Source organism: Pseudophryne corroboree, chromosome 6 (assembly GCF_028390025.1).
Source record: "Pseudophryne corroboree isolate aPseCor3 chromosome 6, aPseCor3.hap2, whole genome shotgun sequence".
Lineage (NCBI taxonomy): Eukaryota > Metazoa > Chordata > Amphibia > Anura > Myobatrachidae > Pseudophryne > Pseudophryne corroboree.
Window position 1 is genome coordinate 555,563,221 of NC_086449.1, and position 17,808 is coordinate 555,581,028.

The following is a 17,808-nucleotide window of genomic DNA, read 5'->3' on the forward strand; positions in this document are numbered from 1 at the left end:
AGCCGCCCATTCTGACACGCGCCTGGCCCAGGCCAGGGCCAACAGCATGACCACTTTTCATGTGAGATATTTTAACTCCACAGATTTAAGTGGTTCAAACCAATGTGACTTTTGGAACCCAAAACTACATTGAGATCCCAAAGTGCCACTGGAGGCACAAAAGGAGGCTGTATATGCAGTACCCCTTTTACAAACGTCTGAACTTCAGGGACTGAAGCTAGTTCTTTTTTGGAAGAAAATTGACAGGGCCGAAATTTGAACCTTAATGGACCCCAATTTCAGGCCCATAGACACTCCTGTTTGCAGGAAATGTAGGAATCGACCCAGTTGAATTTCCTCCGTCGGGCCTTACTGGCCTCGCACCACGCAACATATTTTCGCCAATTGCGGTGATAATGTTTTTGCGGTTACATCCTTCCTGGCTTTGATCAGGATAGGGATGACTTCATCTGGAATGCCTTTTTTCCTTCAGGATCCGGCGTTCAACCGCCATGCCGTCAAACGCAGCCGCGGTAAGTCTTGGAACAGACAGGGTCCTTGCTGGAGCAGGTCCCTTCTTAGAGGTAGAGGCCACGGATCTTCCGTGAGCATCTCTTGAAGTTCCGGTTACCAAGTTCTTCTTGGCCAATCCGGAACCACGAATATAGAGCTTACTCCTCTCCATCTTATCAATCTCAGTACCTTGGGTATGAGATGCAGAGGAGGGAACACATACCCTGACTGGTACACCCACGGTGTTACCAGAGCGTCTACAGCTTATTGCCTGAGGGTCCCTGGACCTGGCGCAATACCTGTCGAGTTTTTAATCATGTGGAAGACTTCTGGGTGAAGTCCCCACTCTCCCGGGTGGAGGTCGTGCTGAGGAAGTCTGCTTCCCAGTTGTCCACTCCCGGAATGAATACTGCTGACAGTGCTATCACATGATTTTCCGCCCAGCGAAGAATCCTTGCAGCTTCTGCCATTGCCCTCCTGCTTCTTGTGCCACCCTGTCTGTTTACGTGGGTGACTGCCGTGATGTTGTCCGACTGGATCAACACCGGCTGACCTTGAAGCAGAGGTCTTGCTAAGCTTAGAGCATTGTAAATGTCCCTTAGCTTCAGGATATTTATGTGAAGTGATGTCTCCAGGCTTGACCATAAGCCCTGGATATTCCTTCCCTGTGTGACTGCTCCCCAGCCTCGCAGGCTGGCATCCGTGGTCACCAGGACCCAGTCCTGAATGCCTAATCTGCGGCCCTCTAGAAGATGAGCACTCTGCAACCACCACAGGAGGGACACCCTTGTCCTTGGTGACAGGGTTATCCGCTGATGCATCTGAAGATGCGACCCGGACCATTTGTCCAGCAGGTCCCACTGGTGCGTGGAATCTGTCGAATGGGATTGCTTCGTAGGAAGCCACCATTTTACCCAGAACCCTTGTGCATTGATGCACTGAGACTTGGCTCGGTTTTAGGAGGTTCCTGACTAGCTCGGATAACTCCCTGGCTTTCTCCTCCGGGAGAAACACCTTTTTCTGGACTGTGTCCAGGATCATCCCTACGAACAGAAGACACGTCGTCGGAACCAGGTGCGATTTTGGAATATTGAGAATCCAATCGTGCTGCCGCAACACTACCTGAGATAGTGCTACACCGACCTCCAACTGTTCCCTGGATCTTACCCTTATCAGGGAATTGTCCAAGTAAGGGATAACTAAAATTCACTTCCTTCGAAGGAATATCATCATTTCAGCCATTACCTTGGTAAAGACCCGGGGTGCCGTGGACCATCCATACGGCAGCGTCTGAACTGATAGTGACAGTTCTGTACCATAAACCTGAGGTACCCTTGGTGAGAAGGGTAAATTTTGACATGAAGGTAAGCATCCTTGATGTCCCGAGACATCATGTAGTCCCCTTCTTCCAGGTTCGCAATCACTGCTCTGAGTGACTCAATCTTGAATTTGAACCTCTGTATGTAAGTGTTCAAAGATTTTAGATTTAGAATCGGTCTCACAGAGCCGTCCGGCTTCGGTACCACAACAGTGTGGAATAATACCCCGTTCCCTGTTGCAGGAGGGGTATCTTGATTATCACCTGCTGGGAATACAGCTTGTGAATGGCTTCCAAAACTGTCTCCCTGTCAGAAGGAGACATCGGTAAAGCCGACTTTAGGAAACGGCGAGGGGGAGACGTCTCGAATTCTAATTTGTACCCCTGAGATATCACCTGAAGGATCCAGGGGTCTACTTGCGAGTGAGCACACTGCGTGCTGAAATTCATTGAGATGGGCCCCCCACCGTGCCTGATTCTGCTTGTAAAGCCCCAGCGTATACTGAGGGCTTGGCAGAGGCGGGAGAGGGTTTCTGTTCCTGGGAACTGGCTGATTTCTGCAGCCTTTTTCCTCTCCCTCTGTCACGGGGCAGAAATGAGGAACCTTTTGCCCGCTTGTCCACGAAAAGACTGCGCCTGATAATACGGCGTCTTCTCATGTTGAGAGGCGACCTGGGGTACAAACGTGGAATTCCCAGCTGTTGCCATGGCCACCAGGTCTGAAAGACCGACCCCAAATAACTCCTCCCTTAATAAAGCAATACTTCCAAATGCCGTTTGGAATACGCATCACCTGACCACTGACGTGTCCATAACCCTCTACTGGTAGAAATGGACAACGCGCTTAGACTTGATGCCAGTCGGCAAATATTCCGCTGTGCATCACGCATATATAAAAATGCATCTTTTAAATGCTCTATAGGCAAAAATATACTGTCCCTATCTAGGGTATCAATATTTTCAGTCAGGGAATCCGACCACGCCAACCCAGCACTGCACATCCAGGCTGAGGCGATTGCTGGTCGCAGTATAACACCAGTATGTGTGTAAATACCTTTTAGGATACCCTCCTGCTTTCTATCAGCAGGTTCCTTAAGGGCGGCCATCTCAGGCGAAGGAAGAGCCCTTACAAGCGTGTGAGCGCTTTATCCCCCCTAGGGGGTGTTTCCCAACGCACCCTAACCTCTGGCGGGAAAGGATATAATGCCAATAACATTTTAGAAATTATCCGTTGTTATCGGGGGAAACCTACGCATCATCACACACCTCATTTAATTTCTCAGATTCAGGAAAACTGCAGGTAGTTTTTCCTCACCGAACATAATACCCCTTTTTTTGGTGGTACTCGTATTATCAGAAATGTGAAAAACATTTTTCATTGCCTCAATCATGTAACGTGTGGCCCTACTGGAAGTCACATTCGTCTCTTCACCGTCGACACTGGAGTCAGTATCCGTGTCGGCGTCTATATCTGCCATCTGAGGTAACGGGCGCTTTAGAGCCCCTGACGGCCTATGAGACGTCTGGACAGGCACAAGCTGAGTAGCCGGCTGTCTCATGTCAACCACTGTCTTTTATACAGAGCTGACACTGTCACGTAATTCCTTCCAACAGTTCATCCACTCAGGTGTCGACCCCCTAGGGGGTGACATCACTATTACAGGCAATCTGCTCCGTCTCCACATCATTTTTCTCCTCATACATGTCGACACAAAAGCACCGACATACAGCACACACACAGGGAATGCTCTGATAGAGGACAGGACCCCACTAGCCCTTTGGGGAGACAGAGGGAGAGTTTGCCAGCACACACCAGAGCGCTATATATATACAGGGATAACCTTATATAAGTGTTTTTCCCCTTATAGCTGCTGTATAGTTAATACTGCGCCTAATTAGTGCCCCCCTCTCTTTTTTTAACCCTTTCTGTAGTGTAGTGACTGCAGGGGAGAGACAGGGAGCTTCCCTCCAACGGAGCTGTGAGGGAAAATGGCGCCAGTGTGCTGAGGAGATAGGCTCCGCCCCTTTTTCGCGGACTTTTCTCCTGCTTTTTTATGGATTCTGGCAGGGGTTAAATGCATCCATATAGCCCAGGAGCTATATGTGATGCATTTTTTTTTGCCATCCAAGGTGTTTTTATTGCGTCTCAGGGCGCCCCCCCCCCCAGCGCCCTGCACCCTCAGTGACCGAAGTGTGAAGTGTGTTGAGAGCAATGGCGCACAGCTGCAGTGCTGTGCGCTACCTTGTTGAAGACAGGACGTCTTCTGCCGCCGATTTTCCGGACCTCTTCTGCCTTCTGGCTCTGTAAGGGGGCCGGCGGCGTGGCTCTGGGACCCATCCAAGCTGGGCCTGTGATCGTCCCTCTGGAGCTAATGTCCAGTAGCCTAAGAAGCCCAATCCACTCTGCACGCAGGTGAGTTCGCTTCTTCTCCCCTTAGTCCCTCGATGCAGTGAGCCTGTTGCCAGCAGGTCTCACTGAAAATAAAAAACCTAATCTAAAACTTTCACTAAGAAGCTCAGGAGAGCCCCTAGTGTGCACCCTTCTCGTTCGGGCACAGAGATCTAACTGAGGCTTGGAGGAGGGTCATAGGGGGAGGAGCCAGTGCACACCAGATAGTCCTAAAGCTTTCTTTAGATGTGCCCAGTCTCCTGCGGAGCCGCTATTCCCCATGGTCCTTACGGAGTCCCCAGCATCCACTTAGGACGTTAGAGAAATATATATATATATTGATTTCATCTCATTATCATCCAGTCTATATTAGCAGCAGACACAGTACGGTAGTCCACGGCTGTAGCTACCTCTGTGTCGGCAGTCGCTCGTCCATCCATAATTGTATACCACCTACCCGTGGTTTTTTTTTTTTTCTTTCTTCTTTATACATACTACTATAGTAGCTTACTGTAGCAGTCTGCGGTGCTGCTGAGCTGACAGTGTCCAGCAGGTCCGTCATCAGTCATTACATAATAAATATATCTACCTGTCCGGCTGCAGTACTAGTGATATTATATATATATATATTTATTTCATCTCATTATCATCCAGTCTATATTAGCAGCAGACACAGTACGGTAGTCCACGGCTGTAGCTACCTCTGTGTCGGCAGTCGCTCGTCCATCCATAATTGTATACCACCTACCCGTGGTTTTTTTTTTCTTTCTTCTTTATACATACTACTATAGTAGCTTACTGTAGCAGTCTGCGGTGCTGCTGAGCTGACAGTGTCCAGCAGGTCCGTCATCAGTCATTACATAATAAATATATCTACCTGTCCGGCTGCAGTACTAGTGATATTATATATATATATATATTGATTTCATCTCATTATCATCCAGTCTATATTAGCAGCAGACACAGTACGGTAGTCCACGGCTGTAGCTACCTCTGTGTCGGCAGTCGCTCGTCCATCCATAATTGTATACCACCTACCCGTGGTTTTTTTTTTCTTTCTTCTTTATACATACTACTATAGTAGCTTACTGTAGCAGTCTGCGGTGCTGCTGAGCTGACAGTGTCCAGCAGGTCCGTCATCAGTCATTACATAATAAATATATCTACCTGTCCGGCTGCAGTACTAGTGTGATATAATATATATTGATTTCATCTCATTATCATCCAGTCTATATTAGCAGCAGACACAGTACGGTAGTCCACGGCTGTAGCTACCTCTGTGTCTTTTAGTTGTGCCTATTAAAATATGGAGAACAAAAATGTTGAGGTTCCAAAATTAGGGAAATATCAAGATCCACTTCCACCTCGTGCTGAAGCTGCTGCCACTAGTCATGGCCGAGACGATGAAATGCCAGCAACGTCGTCTGCCAAGGCCGATGCCCAATGCCATAGTACAGAGCATGTAAAATCCAAAACACCAAATATCAGTAAAAAAAGGACTCCAAAATCTAAAATAAAATTGTCGGAGGAGAAGCGTAAACTTGCCAATATGCCATTTACCACACGGAGTGGCAAGGAACGGCTGAGGCCCTGGCCTATGTTCATGGCTAGTGGTTCAGCTTCACATGAGGATGGAAGCACTCAGCCTCTCGCTAGAAAAATAAAAAGACTCAAGCTGGCAAAAGCACCGCAAAGAACTGTGCGTTCTTCGAAATCCCAAATCCACAAGGAGAGTCCAATTGTGTCGGTTGCGATGCCTGACCTTCCCAACACTGGACGTGAAGAGCATGCGCCTTCCACCATTTGCACGCCCCCTGCAAGTGCTGGAAGGAGCACCCGCAGTCCAGTTCCTGATAGTCAGATTGAAGATGTCAGTGTTGAAGTACACCAGGATGAGGAGGATATGGGTGTTGCTGGCGCTGGGGAGGAAATTGACCAGGAGGATTCTGATGGTGAGGTGGTTTGTTTAAGTCAGGCACCCGGGGAGACACCTGTTGTCCGTGGGAGGAATAGGGCCGTTGACATGCCTGGTGAAAATACCCAAAAAATCAGCTCTTCGGTGTGGAAGTATTTCACCAGAAATGCGGACAACATTTGTCAAGCCGTGTGTTGCCTTTGTCAAGCTGTAATAAGTAGGGGTAAGGACGTTAACCACCTCGGAACATCCTCCCTTATACGTCACCTGCAGCGCATTCATAATAAGTCAGTGACAAGTTCAAAAACTTTGGGCGACAGCGGAAGCAGTCCACTGACCAGTAAATCCCTTCCTCTTGTAACCAAGCTCACGCAAACCACCCCACCAACTCCCTCAGTGTCAATTTCCTCCTTCCCCAGGAATGCCAATAGTCCTGCAGGCCATGTCACTGGCAATTCTGACGAGTCCTCTCCTGCCTGGGATTCCTCCGATGCATCCTTGCGTGTAACGCTTACTGCTGCTGGCGCTGCTGTTGTTGCTGCTGGGAGTCGATGGTCATCCCAGAGGGGAAGTCGTAAGCCCACTTTTACTACTTCCACCAAGCAATTGACTGTCCAACAGTCCTTTGCGAGGAAGATGAAATATCACAGCAGTCATCCTGTTCCAAAGCGGATAACTGAGGCCTTGACAACTATGTTGGTGTTAGACGTGCGTCCGGTATCCGCCGTTAGTTCACAGGGAACTAGACAATTTCTTGAGGTAGTGTGCCCCCGTTACCAAATACCATCTAGGTTCCACTTCTCTAGGCAGGCGATACCGAGAATGTACACGGACGTCAGAAAAAGACTCACCAGTGTCCTAAAAAATGCAGTTGTACCCAATGTCCACTTAACCACGGACATGTGGACAAGTGGAGCAGGGCAGGGTCAGGACTATATGACTGTGACAGCCCACTGGGTAGATGTATGGACTCCCGCTGCAAGAACAGCAGCGGCGGCACCAGTAGCAGCATCTCGCAAACGCCAACTCTTTCCTAGGCAGGCTACGCTTTGTATCACCGGTTTCCAGAATACGCACACAGCTGAAAACCTCTTACGACAACTGAGGAAGATCATCGCGGAATGGCTTACCCCAATTGGACTCTCCTGTGGATTTGTGGCATCGGACAACGCCAGCAATATTGTGTGTGCATTAAATATGGGCAAATTCCAGCACGTCCCATGTTTTGCACATACCTTGAATTTGGTGGTGCAGAATTTTTAAAAAAACGACAGGGGCGTGCAAGAGATGCTGTCGGTGGCCAGAAGAATTGCGGGACACTTTCGGCGTACAGGCACCACGTACAGAAGACTGGAGCACCACCAAAAACGCCTGAACCTGCCCTGCCATCATCTGAAGCAAGAAGTGGTAACGAGGTGGAATTCAACCCTCTATATGCTTCAGAGGTTGGAGGAGCAGCAAAAGGCCATTCAAGCCTATACAATTGAGCACGATATAGGAGGTGGAATGTACCTGTCTCAAGCGCAGTGGAGAATGATTTCAACGTTGTGCAAGGTTCTGCAACCTTTTGAACTTGCCACACGTGAAGTCAGTTCAGACACTGCCAGCCTGAGTCAGGTCATTCCCCTCATCAGGCTTTTGCAGAAGAAGCTGGAGACATTGAAGGAGGAGCTAAAAGGGAGCGATTCCGCTAGGCATGTGGGACTTGTGGATGGAGCCCTTAATTCGCTTAACAAGGATTCACGGGTGGTCAATCTGTTGAAATCAGAGCACTACATTTTGGCCACCGTGCTCGATCCTAGATTTAAAACCTACCTTGGATCTCTCTTTCCGGCAGACACAAGTCTGCTGGGGTTCAAAGACCTGCTGGTGACAAAATTGTCAAGTCAAGCGGAACGCGACCTGTCAACATCTCCTCCTTCACATTCTCCCGCAACTGGGGGTGCAAGGAAAAGGCTCAGAATTCCGAGCCCACCCGCTGGCGGTGATGCAGGGCAGTCTGGAGCGACTGCTGATGCTGACATCTGGTCCGGACTGAAGGACCTGACAACGATTACGGACATGTCGTCTACTGTCACTGCATATGATTCTCTCACCATTGAAAGAATGGTGGAGGATTATATGAGTGACCGCATCCAAGTAGGCACGTCAGACAGTCCGTACTTATACTGGCAGGAAAAAGAGGCAATTTGGAGGCCCTTGCACAAACTGGCTTTATTCTACCTAAGTTGCCCTCCCACAAGTGGGTACTCCGAAAGAGTGTTTAGTGCCGCCGCTCACCTTGTCAGCAATCTGCGTACGAGGTTACTTCCAGAAAATGTGGAGAAGATGATGTTCATTAAAATGAATTATAATCAATTCCTCCGTGGAGACATTGACCAGCAGCAATTGCCTCCACAAAGTACACAGGGAGCTGAGATGGTGGATTCCAGTGGGGATGAATTGATAATCTGTGAGGAGCGGGATGTACACGGTTATATATCGGAGGATGATGATGAGGTGGACATCTTGCCTCTGTAGAGCCAGTTTGTGCAAGGAGAGATTAATTGCTTCTTTTTCGGTGGGGGTCCAAACCAACCCGTCATTTCAGTCACAGTCGTGTGGCAGACCCTGTCACTGAAATGATGGGTTGGTTAAAGTGTGCATGTCCTGTTTATACAACATAAGGGTGGGTGGGAGGGCCCAAGGACAATTCCATCTTGCACCTCTTTTTTCTTTCATTTTTCTTTGCGTCATGTGCTGTTTGGGGAGTGTTTTTTGGAAGGGCCATCCTGCGTGACACTGCAGTGACACTCCTAGATGGGCCAGGTGTTTGTGTCGGCCACTAGGGTCGCTTAGCTTACTCACACAGCTACCTCATTGCGCCTCTTTTTTTCTTCTTTGCGTCATGTGCTGTTTGGGGAGTGTTTTTTGGAAGGGCCATCCTGCGTGACACTGCAGTGCCACTCCTAGATGGGCCAGGTGTTTGTGTCGGCCACTAGGGTCGCTTATCTTACTCACACAGCTACCTCATTGCACCTCTTTTTTTCTTCTTTGCGTCATGTGCTATTTGGGGAGTGTTTTTTGGAAGGACCATCCTGTGTGACACTGCAGTGCCACTCCTAGATGGGCCAGGTGTTTGTGTCGGCCACTAGGGTCGCTTAGCTTACTCACACAGCTACCTCATTGCGCCTCTTTTTTTCTTCTTTGCATCATGTGCTGTTTGGGGAGTGTTTTTTGGAAGGGCCATCCTGCGTGACACTGCAGTGCCACTCCTAGATGGGCCAGGTGTTTGTGTCGGCCACTAGGGTCGCTTATCTTACTCACACAGCTACCTCATTGCGCCTCTTTTTTTCTTCTTTGCGTCATGTGCTGTTTGGGGAGTGTTTTTTGGAAGGGCCATCCTGCGTGACACTGCAGTGACACTCCTAGATGGGCCAGGTGTTTGTGTCAGCCACTAGGGTCGCTTAGCTTACTCACACAGCTACCTCATTGCGCCTCTTTTTTTCTTCTTTGCGTCATGTGCTGTTTGGGGAGTGTTTTTTGGAAGGGCCATCCTGCGTGACACTGCAGTGCCACTCCTAGATGGGCCAGGTGTTTGTGTCGGCCACTAGGGTCGCTTAGCTTACTCACACAGCTACCTCATTGCGCCTCTTTTTTTCTTCTTTGCGTCATGTGCTGTTTGGGGAGTGTTTTTTGGAAGGGCCATCCTGCGTGACACTGCAGTGCCACTCCTAGAAGGGCCAGGTGTTTGTGTCGGCCACTAGGGTCGCTTATCTTACTCACACAGCTACCTCATTGCGCCTCTTTTTTTCTTCTTTGCGTCATGTGCTGTTTGGGGAGTGTTTTTTGGAAGGGCCATCCTGCGTGACACTGCAGTGCCACTCCTAGATGGGCCAGGTGTTTGTGTCGGCCACTAGGGTCGCTTAGCTTACTCACACAGCTACCTCATTGCGCCTCTTTTTTTCTTTGCGTCATGTGCTGTTTGGGGAGTGTTTTTTGGAAGGGCCATCCTGCGTGACACTGCAGTGCCACTCCTAGGGGTATATTTACTAAGATTCGTATTTTTCAGAATCATGTTCAAGTTCAATCACGACTGACATCGACAGTGTAAATCTGCAACTTTTTGAATTGATTACGACTCATTTACTAAGCAGTCGTATTCGTATTTTCCGTATCTTCCGATGTCGATGTCATTCGTGTTTTTTTGCTGCTGAATGCGGCCGCGTTTGCTATTTTGCGGCCGCGTTGTTGCGTTTTTTTTACGACTGCGTCACAAGTCTGTTACGGCAGTGATTTGGAATTTGCGGCCGCGTTTTTACTCCTAAGTTTCGTTTACGTCACGCGGCCGTGATTGGTTGTATTCGTGAAGGAGGAGTGTCTGTGCATGTTACTATAAAAACGCCCCAAACACTCCGCACCTCGTGGGTTTAGCTAGTGGAGAGGAGAGAGGAAGGTGTATTTGGAGTTGGTGAGTTTGGTGGAGTTTTTGGTGGATTTGGAGAGGAGTTTGGTGATTGTTGAGTGCTGTACTGTGTGTGTTAGTAGTCTTGTGATCTTTGTAGTATTGTTTTTTCCCAGTTTGTAAACTTTTTTGTCCTTGTTTTTTTTTTTCAGTCTTTTGTCATTGTTTGTGAGTGAGTGAGCGTGTGTGTTGGCTGTGTGGTGTGTAGTAGGAGTAGTGGAGGAGTGTGTTTTGTGTTTTCATTTTTGTGTGTTTTATGTTGTTTGTCATGTCCGACTCAGAGGTCAGTGTGGTGGCGGAGGTTAGTGAGGTGGAGGCTGGTAGTGAGGTGGAGGCTGGTAGTGAGGAGGGGGGTAGTGAGAGGGAGGAGGTTAGTGAGGAGGAGGAGGAGGGGGTGCCTGTTGCTGGATTTTCCAGTGATAGTGATGGTGTTGTGGCACCGCAGCCACGCACCACTACCAAGACTGGCAGGAATATAAAGTTCAGCTATGCTGAAAACATGGCGTTGGTGCGTGAGCTGATGAAGCACCTTCGCCAATTGTTTGGTCAGGATGCTGCCAGGGTGTCCTCCCGCAGGAAGTCTGCCCTGTGGGGGCAAGTCATACTTGCTGTGAATAGTGAGGGTGTGGTGAGGCAGACAGAGGACACGTGCCGCAAGCGTTTCTATGATATTAAGCGGCGTGTCAAGGCCAAGATGGCCAAAGAGTCCAAATCTGCACGGAGAACCGGAGGTGGGCCACCTTTACGTGTAAGCTATCGGGACTGGGAGGAGCCTGTGCGGGCATTGATTCCTGGCGAAGTGGTGTCTGCTACTCATGTCCGGGATTCGGACCGACCCACGCAGGATGGTAAGTTTGTTTTGTAATATTGTTCTTAAAATGTCTGTATAATTTAGTTAATTTCATTTTTAAAGTTTAAAGGATGATTTTTTTCTCACAAAACAGATTGCATGCCTATGCTCCCTTAAGGTGTGTTTGTGTTTTGAATGTTTTTTTTTCTTTTTTTGTTGCAATTTTTGGCGATAATGCTTGAACATGTGTGTTTGTTTAAAATCCACAAAAGGTTTTTGTTTTTTTAACAAACAGAAAAGCGGGGAAATTTTAAAAACATTACATTTTAAAAATATTTGCAAGTACTCAATCTCTGCAATATCTGAGACCAAAAACTTATTTTAAATAAATTTATTGTGTGCCACATCAAGTACATTTTGATATTCAACTCAAAATCATGAATGTAGAAGCTCTTAAGCTTAAAAATTTGTTTTAAACAAAACCATATAGATGCTTACAGTACATTAATGGTTTTCAGTGGGTCATTTTTCCAAAAACATGGTAATAATGTTGGGGTCACTTTTTCCACAGTCACACAGACCAGCCGCCCAGACAGGCCTCACACAAGTCAGGATGATGCCGGTATTGCAGGTAAGTCTTCACTGTAGTCACATATTCTGAAAACACATAGAAGTACAAAATATTAAGTTTAAATTTTGCACCTAGGTTCTGCTTCTGGAAGCCGACCTCCTGTAAGCCGCCCATCACAGGGCTTGGGCCACTTACCCAGGAGGCCAACTAAGACACGGCGTCTTGGCTCTGATTCCGCACCTCCATCATCCCCACCCAGGCGAAGACTTTCGGCAGTGTCACCCCAGCCACCACTGGCACTATTGTCGAGTTCGCAGAGTGATGAGGCCAGATCACCTCAGTTATCTGGTGAGTAAAAACATAAATTAAACACATAAGCAATAATATACACAGTACACTTAAGATGTTGTTAGTTGGTTTGGAGTTTACATGTTTTCCTCAACAATCAATGTGATGTAACGTCTTCAATTGCTCAAGGTGCTTTAATAAAATTAGATAAGGTCTTAGTGGATGGTCTAGACAACCTATTTGTATGAAAACAACAGATTTGAGGATACATTAAGCACACACACGTTCACATTTTTTAAAAAATATGAATAAAATTAAATGTTGGACCGAAATAAAAAAACCATTAGAGTGTTCACACATCGCCCCTGTCCAGTATGTAGATGGCTTACTTGCTCCGCTCCTCTGGACTATACAGGTAAGTAGTCTATATCGTGGTGAGGGGAGGGAATCTAACAGTGTAATGGTGTGGAGGGAAGTTAGTTAAGTGAGGAATATGCAAATTTGGCAATGTTTGCGCCTGTGTTGGTTTTTTAAAATCTAAAAATTATAAATTGTTAACGTTGAGAAAAACAAGTGCTAATAATGCAAAAATGTAGTATTAGGAATGTATTAATGTGTTGCATTAGCCAGGCCAAATTAAAAAAAATTACAACATTGCATGTTGCCTACCCCATACAGAGCACAACTTGATGTCCGCCGAGGACCAGCAGGGACCAGAACAAGAGCCATCCTTCACACTGCAACTTACAGCTGTTGATCCAAGCATGCCAATACAGTTGCAGGATATACCCCAACCATCCATCAGTCCCCAACTGGCACAAGCTCCGCCCCCAAGCCAAATTCCTGGCGATTTTTGGGCCAGTTGGACAAGCCAACAGGCCCAAAGCAATGCCACCCTGACCCAACATACACAACACCTTGCCAGTCTGCCCCATCATCTACCGCGTATTAGTCGCAACTCGGGCAGACTGATAGTACAAGTAGGGAGAATGGCTACCTCAATGGAGCAAATTAGGGCTGAAAACAGCCAAATGAATGCACATTTATCCCGCATTATAGATGAGCAACAGCGACATCAGCAGGCACTCGTTCAGATCATTCAACACAATCAAGTGGTGAATGAGGCCTTATCCAGGATTGTAGCCAGCCACACTGCTACAAACACTCAGCTGATTGCCAGTTTAAATAATTTGAGCAGCAATATTGCTATGATGGGAGCTCAGCAAGTTACCTCCAGCTCGGGGACCACGACCCCTGTTCAAACGCCAGTAACCTCCCCTGTCCGGAGTTCCTCAAGAGCACGTGCCAGTGAGCCAGCACCCAGCACACACAAGCGAAAAAAATAACACCAATCTTTTTGTGCAAATAAATACAAAAATTAGTTAAAAAAAACATTCCTGTGTCCGTCTCCAAAATTTTTTAAGCTGGTCTGTATGTATGTAGTTATGTTTTTCAAGGGTAATGACTGTAAATGTTTTGTTAGCATCAACTAAGCACAATGGACACACCACTATAAACAACAAACAGTAAGTAACAGAACACACAATAGAAAGTAGAGCAAAGTGTTTAGTGAAGGATAATTACAGCATAATAAAACTTACCTGTAAAATATCGCAGGATCACTTCTTGACGTACCTGCCTCCCTACAATTGTACTCACACTGTCACCAGATGTATCTAACTCCTCTGCTTGCTGACTGCTTTCTCCCTCACCATGTGCCAGATGTTGACTTAAACACAGATTATGGAGAAAACAGCAGCAGAACACAATCCGAGTCACCTTTGAGGGACTATACAACAAAAGGCCACCAGATTTATCCAGACACCGAAAACGTGACTTCAGCACCCCAAAACATCTTTCTATCACATTCCGCGTAGCCTTATGTGCATGATTATAACTGTGTTCAGCAGGAGAATCAGGTTGGGACAATGGAGTAAGGAGCCAAGAGTAGCAGCCGTAACCCCCATCACCTGAAAAACATATATAGTCAACATTAGGACATATGTTAGATTATTCTATCACCTCCTCCAAAATCTAGGCTGTGGTTAAAAGACATACACACATAACATTTTCAACATACCCAACAGCCAGCCATCAGGCATTTGTCCCTCCTCAAATTTATCGAAGAGCGATGACTGACTGAGGATGAAGGAGTCATGGCAGGCACCAGGGTAACCTGCAACAACACTCATAATTTTTAAATTTGCATCACAGACCACCTGGACATTAGTTGATTGATCCATATGCCTATTAGTATATATATACTGGCGGCCCTTAGGTGATCTCAGCTGAACGTGTGTGCAATCTATGGCCCCCAGCACATTGGGCATGCCTGCAAGCTCATAGAAAGCTACCCTGACAGCACTCCACTCCGACTCCTCAGTAGGGAAGCAGATTGAGGCTTTAATGTGTGGCTCCAACACATCCAAAACCTGAGTGGACATTAAATAAGCTAAGGTGAGTGTCATGTTAGGTATTCTCTACAATACTGTGGTGTTTCAACTTACACAAGCAACACTTAGCCATAACCGCATATGTATTTTTAGACTCACCTGCATCAAAAATCTTGAAAAGGTGGGCTGTGAGATCCCAATGACGTCGCCTGCCACAGCCTGGAAGCTCCCAGTAGCCATAAAGTGTAACACAGCCAGGAGTTTGTGTAGGCCTGAGACAGAGCGAGAGCGTGCTGTCTCAGGGTCTATGCCCAGTTTGACAAGGTCATACAGGTGGAAAATGTTGTTTCTATTTAGGCGGAACATCTGTATGACCCTATCATCGGACAATGCATTTAAGTTTAAACGCCCTCTAAAAAAACGAGGCTGGCGCAGCCTCCGCGGTACCTGGACAACCTGTTGGCCATGTTCACTTACCTGGTCCTGATTCCTGGAAGCCTCATGGAGCAGTCTAACGTATCCCACAGCCAACAAAAAACCATTGCCACACACTACAGCCGCCATTTCAGAGTGAGAGTAGTTCAGAATGTGCCTGAAACACTTTTATAGGCCCAAAAAAACAGGTGTGAGTAATGGATAATTAAGTTCACATGTAAACGCGGTTTTCAAAGGCTGGCGCGTTTTTTTTTAGGAAAAAAATGCGAATCGTAATTTTTCGCGGCCGCGAAATCATTTTCGCGGCAGCAAATGCAATTACGAATGGTTAGTAAATGACCGAGATTCATATCTAAACAGGCGTAATTTGACCGATGGTGTATTCATTAGAGATGAGCGGGTTCGGTTTCTCTGAAACCGAACCCGCACGAACTTCATGTTTTTTTCACGGGTCCGAGCAGACTCGGATCCTCCCGCCTTGCTCGGTTAACCCGAGCGCGCCCGAACGTCATCATGACGCTGTCGGATTCTCGCGAGACTCGGATTCTATATAAGGAGCCGCGCGTCGCCGCCATTTTCACACGTGCATTGAGATTGATAGGGAGAGGACGTGGCTGGCGTCCTCTCCATTAGAAATTAGATTAGAAGAGAGAGAGAGATTGTGCAGAGTCAGACAGAGTTTACCACAGTGACCAGTGCAGTTGTTGTTAGTTAACTTTTATTTATTTTAATATAATATATCCGTTCTCTGCTATATCCGTTCTCTGCCTGAAAAAAAACGATACACAGCAGCAGCCAGTCACACAGTGTGACTCAGTCTGTGTGCACTCAGCTCAGCCCAGTGTGCTGCACATCAATGTATAAAAGGCAAAGCTTATAATAATTGTGGGGGAGACTGGGGAGCACTGCAGGTTGTTATAGCAGGAGCCCCCAGGAGTACATAATATTATATTAATTTAAAATTAAACAGTGCACACTTTTGCTGCAGGAGTGCCACTGCCAGTGTGACTAGTGGTGACCAGTGCCTGACCACCAGTATAGTAGTATATTGTTGTATGTATTGTATACTATCTCTTTATCAACCAGTCTATATTAGCAGCAGACACAGTACAGTGCGGTAGTTCACGGCTGTGGCTACCTCTGTGTCGGCAGTCGGAACTCGGCAGGCAGTCCGTCCATCCATAATTGTATTACAATATATACCACCTAACCGTGGTATTTTTTTTTCTTTCTTTATACCGTCGTCATAGTGTCATACTTGTTACGAGTATACTACTATCTCTTTATCAACCAGTGTACAGTGCGGTAGTTCACGGCTGTGGCTACCTCTGTGTCGGCAGTCGGCAGGCAGTCCGTCCATCCATAATTGTATTATTATTATAATATATACCACCTAACCGTGGTTTTTTTTTCATTCTTTATACCGTCATAGTGTCATACTAGTTGTTACGAGTATACTACTATCTCTTTATCAACCAGTGTACAGTGCGGTAGTTCACGGCTGTGGCTACCTCTGTGTCGGCAGTCGGCAGGCAGTCCGTCCATCCATAATTGTATTATTATTATAATATATACCACCTAACTGTGGTATTTTTTTTTCTTTCTTTATACCGTCGTCATAGTGTCATACTAGTTGTTACGAGTATACTACTATCTCTTTATCAACCAGTGTACAGTGCGGTAGTTCACGGCTGTGGCTACCTCTGTGTCGGCAGTCGGCAGGCAGTCCGTCCATCCATAATTGTATTATTATTATAATATATACCACCTAACCGTGGTTTTTTTTTCATTCTTTATACCGTCGTCATAGTGTCATACTAGTTGTTACGAGTATACTACTATCTCTTTATCAACCAGTGTACAGTGCGGTAGTTCACGGCTGTGGCTACCTCTGTGTCGGCAGTCGGCAGGCAGTCCGTCCATCCATAATTGTATTATTATTATAATATATACCACCTAACCGTGGTTTTTTTTTCATTCTTTATACCGTCGTCATAGTGTCATACTAGTTGTTACGAGTATACTACTATCTCTTTATCAACCAGTGTACAGTGCGGTAGTTCACGGCTGTGGCTACCTCTGTGTCGGCAGTCGGCAGGCAGTCCGTCCATCCATAATTGTATTATTATTATAATATATACCACCTAACCGTGGTTTTTTTTTCATTCTTTATACCGTCGTCATAGTGTCATACTAGTTGTTACGAGTATACTACTATCTCTTTATCAACCAGTGTACAGTGCGGTAGTTCACGGCTGTGGCTACCTCTGTGTCGGCAGTCGGCAGGCAGTCCGTCCATCCATAATTGTATTATTATTATAATATATACCACCTAACCGTGGTTTTTTTTTCATTCTTTATACCGTCGTCATAGTGTCATACTAGTTGTTACGAGTATACTACTATCTCTTTATCAACCAGTGTACAGTGCGGTAGTTCACGGCTGTGGCTACCTCTGTGTCGGAACTCGGCAGGCAGTCAGTCCATCCATAATTGTATTATATACCACCTAACCGTGGTTTTTTTATACCACCTAACCGTGGCAGTCCGTCCATAATTGTATACTAGTATCCAATCCATCCATCTCCATTGTTTACCTGAGGTGCCTTTTAGTTCTGCCTATAAAATATGGAGAACAAAAAAGTTGAGGTTCCAAAATTAGGGAAAGATCAAGATCCACTTCCACCTCGTGCTGAAGCTGCTGCCACTAGTCATGGCCGAGACGATGAAATGCCAGCAACGTCGTCTGCCAAGGCCGATGCCCAATGTCATA

The 17,808-nt window shown here is 46.6% G+C and overlaps 2 long non-coding RNA genes across 5 annotated transcripts in view; one reads left to right on the top strand and one right to left on the bottom strand.

The window, feature by feature from the left end:
- Positions 1–17,808, bottom strand: part of LOC134935447 (uncharacterized) — a 257,143-nt gene that overhangs the window by 194,989 nt on the left and 44,346 nt on the right. The gene's annotated exons all lie outside the window — the stretch shown is intronic.
- On the top strand, positions 11,917–12,969 carry LOC134935446 (uncharacterized). Its single transcript, XR_010180145.1, has 3 exons — positions 11,917–11,979; positions 12,055–12,267; positions 12,886–12,969. It is a non-coding gene; the product is annotated as an uncharacterized LOC134935446 (long non-coding RNA).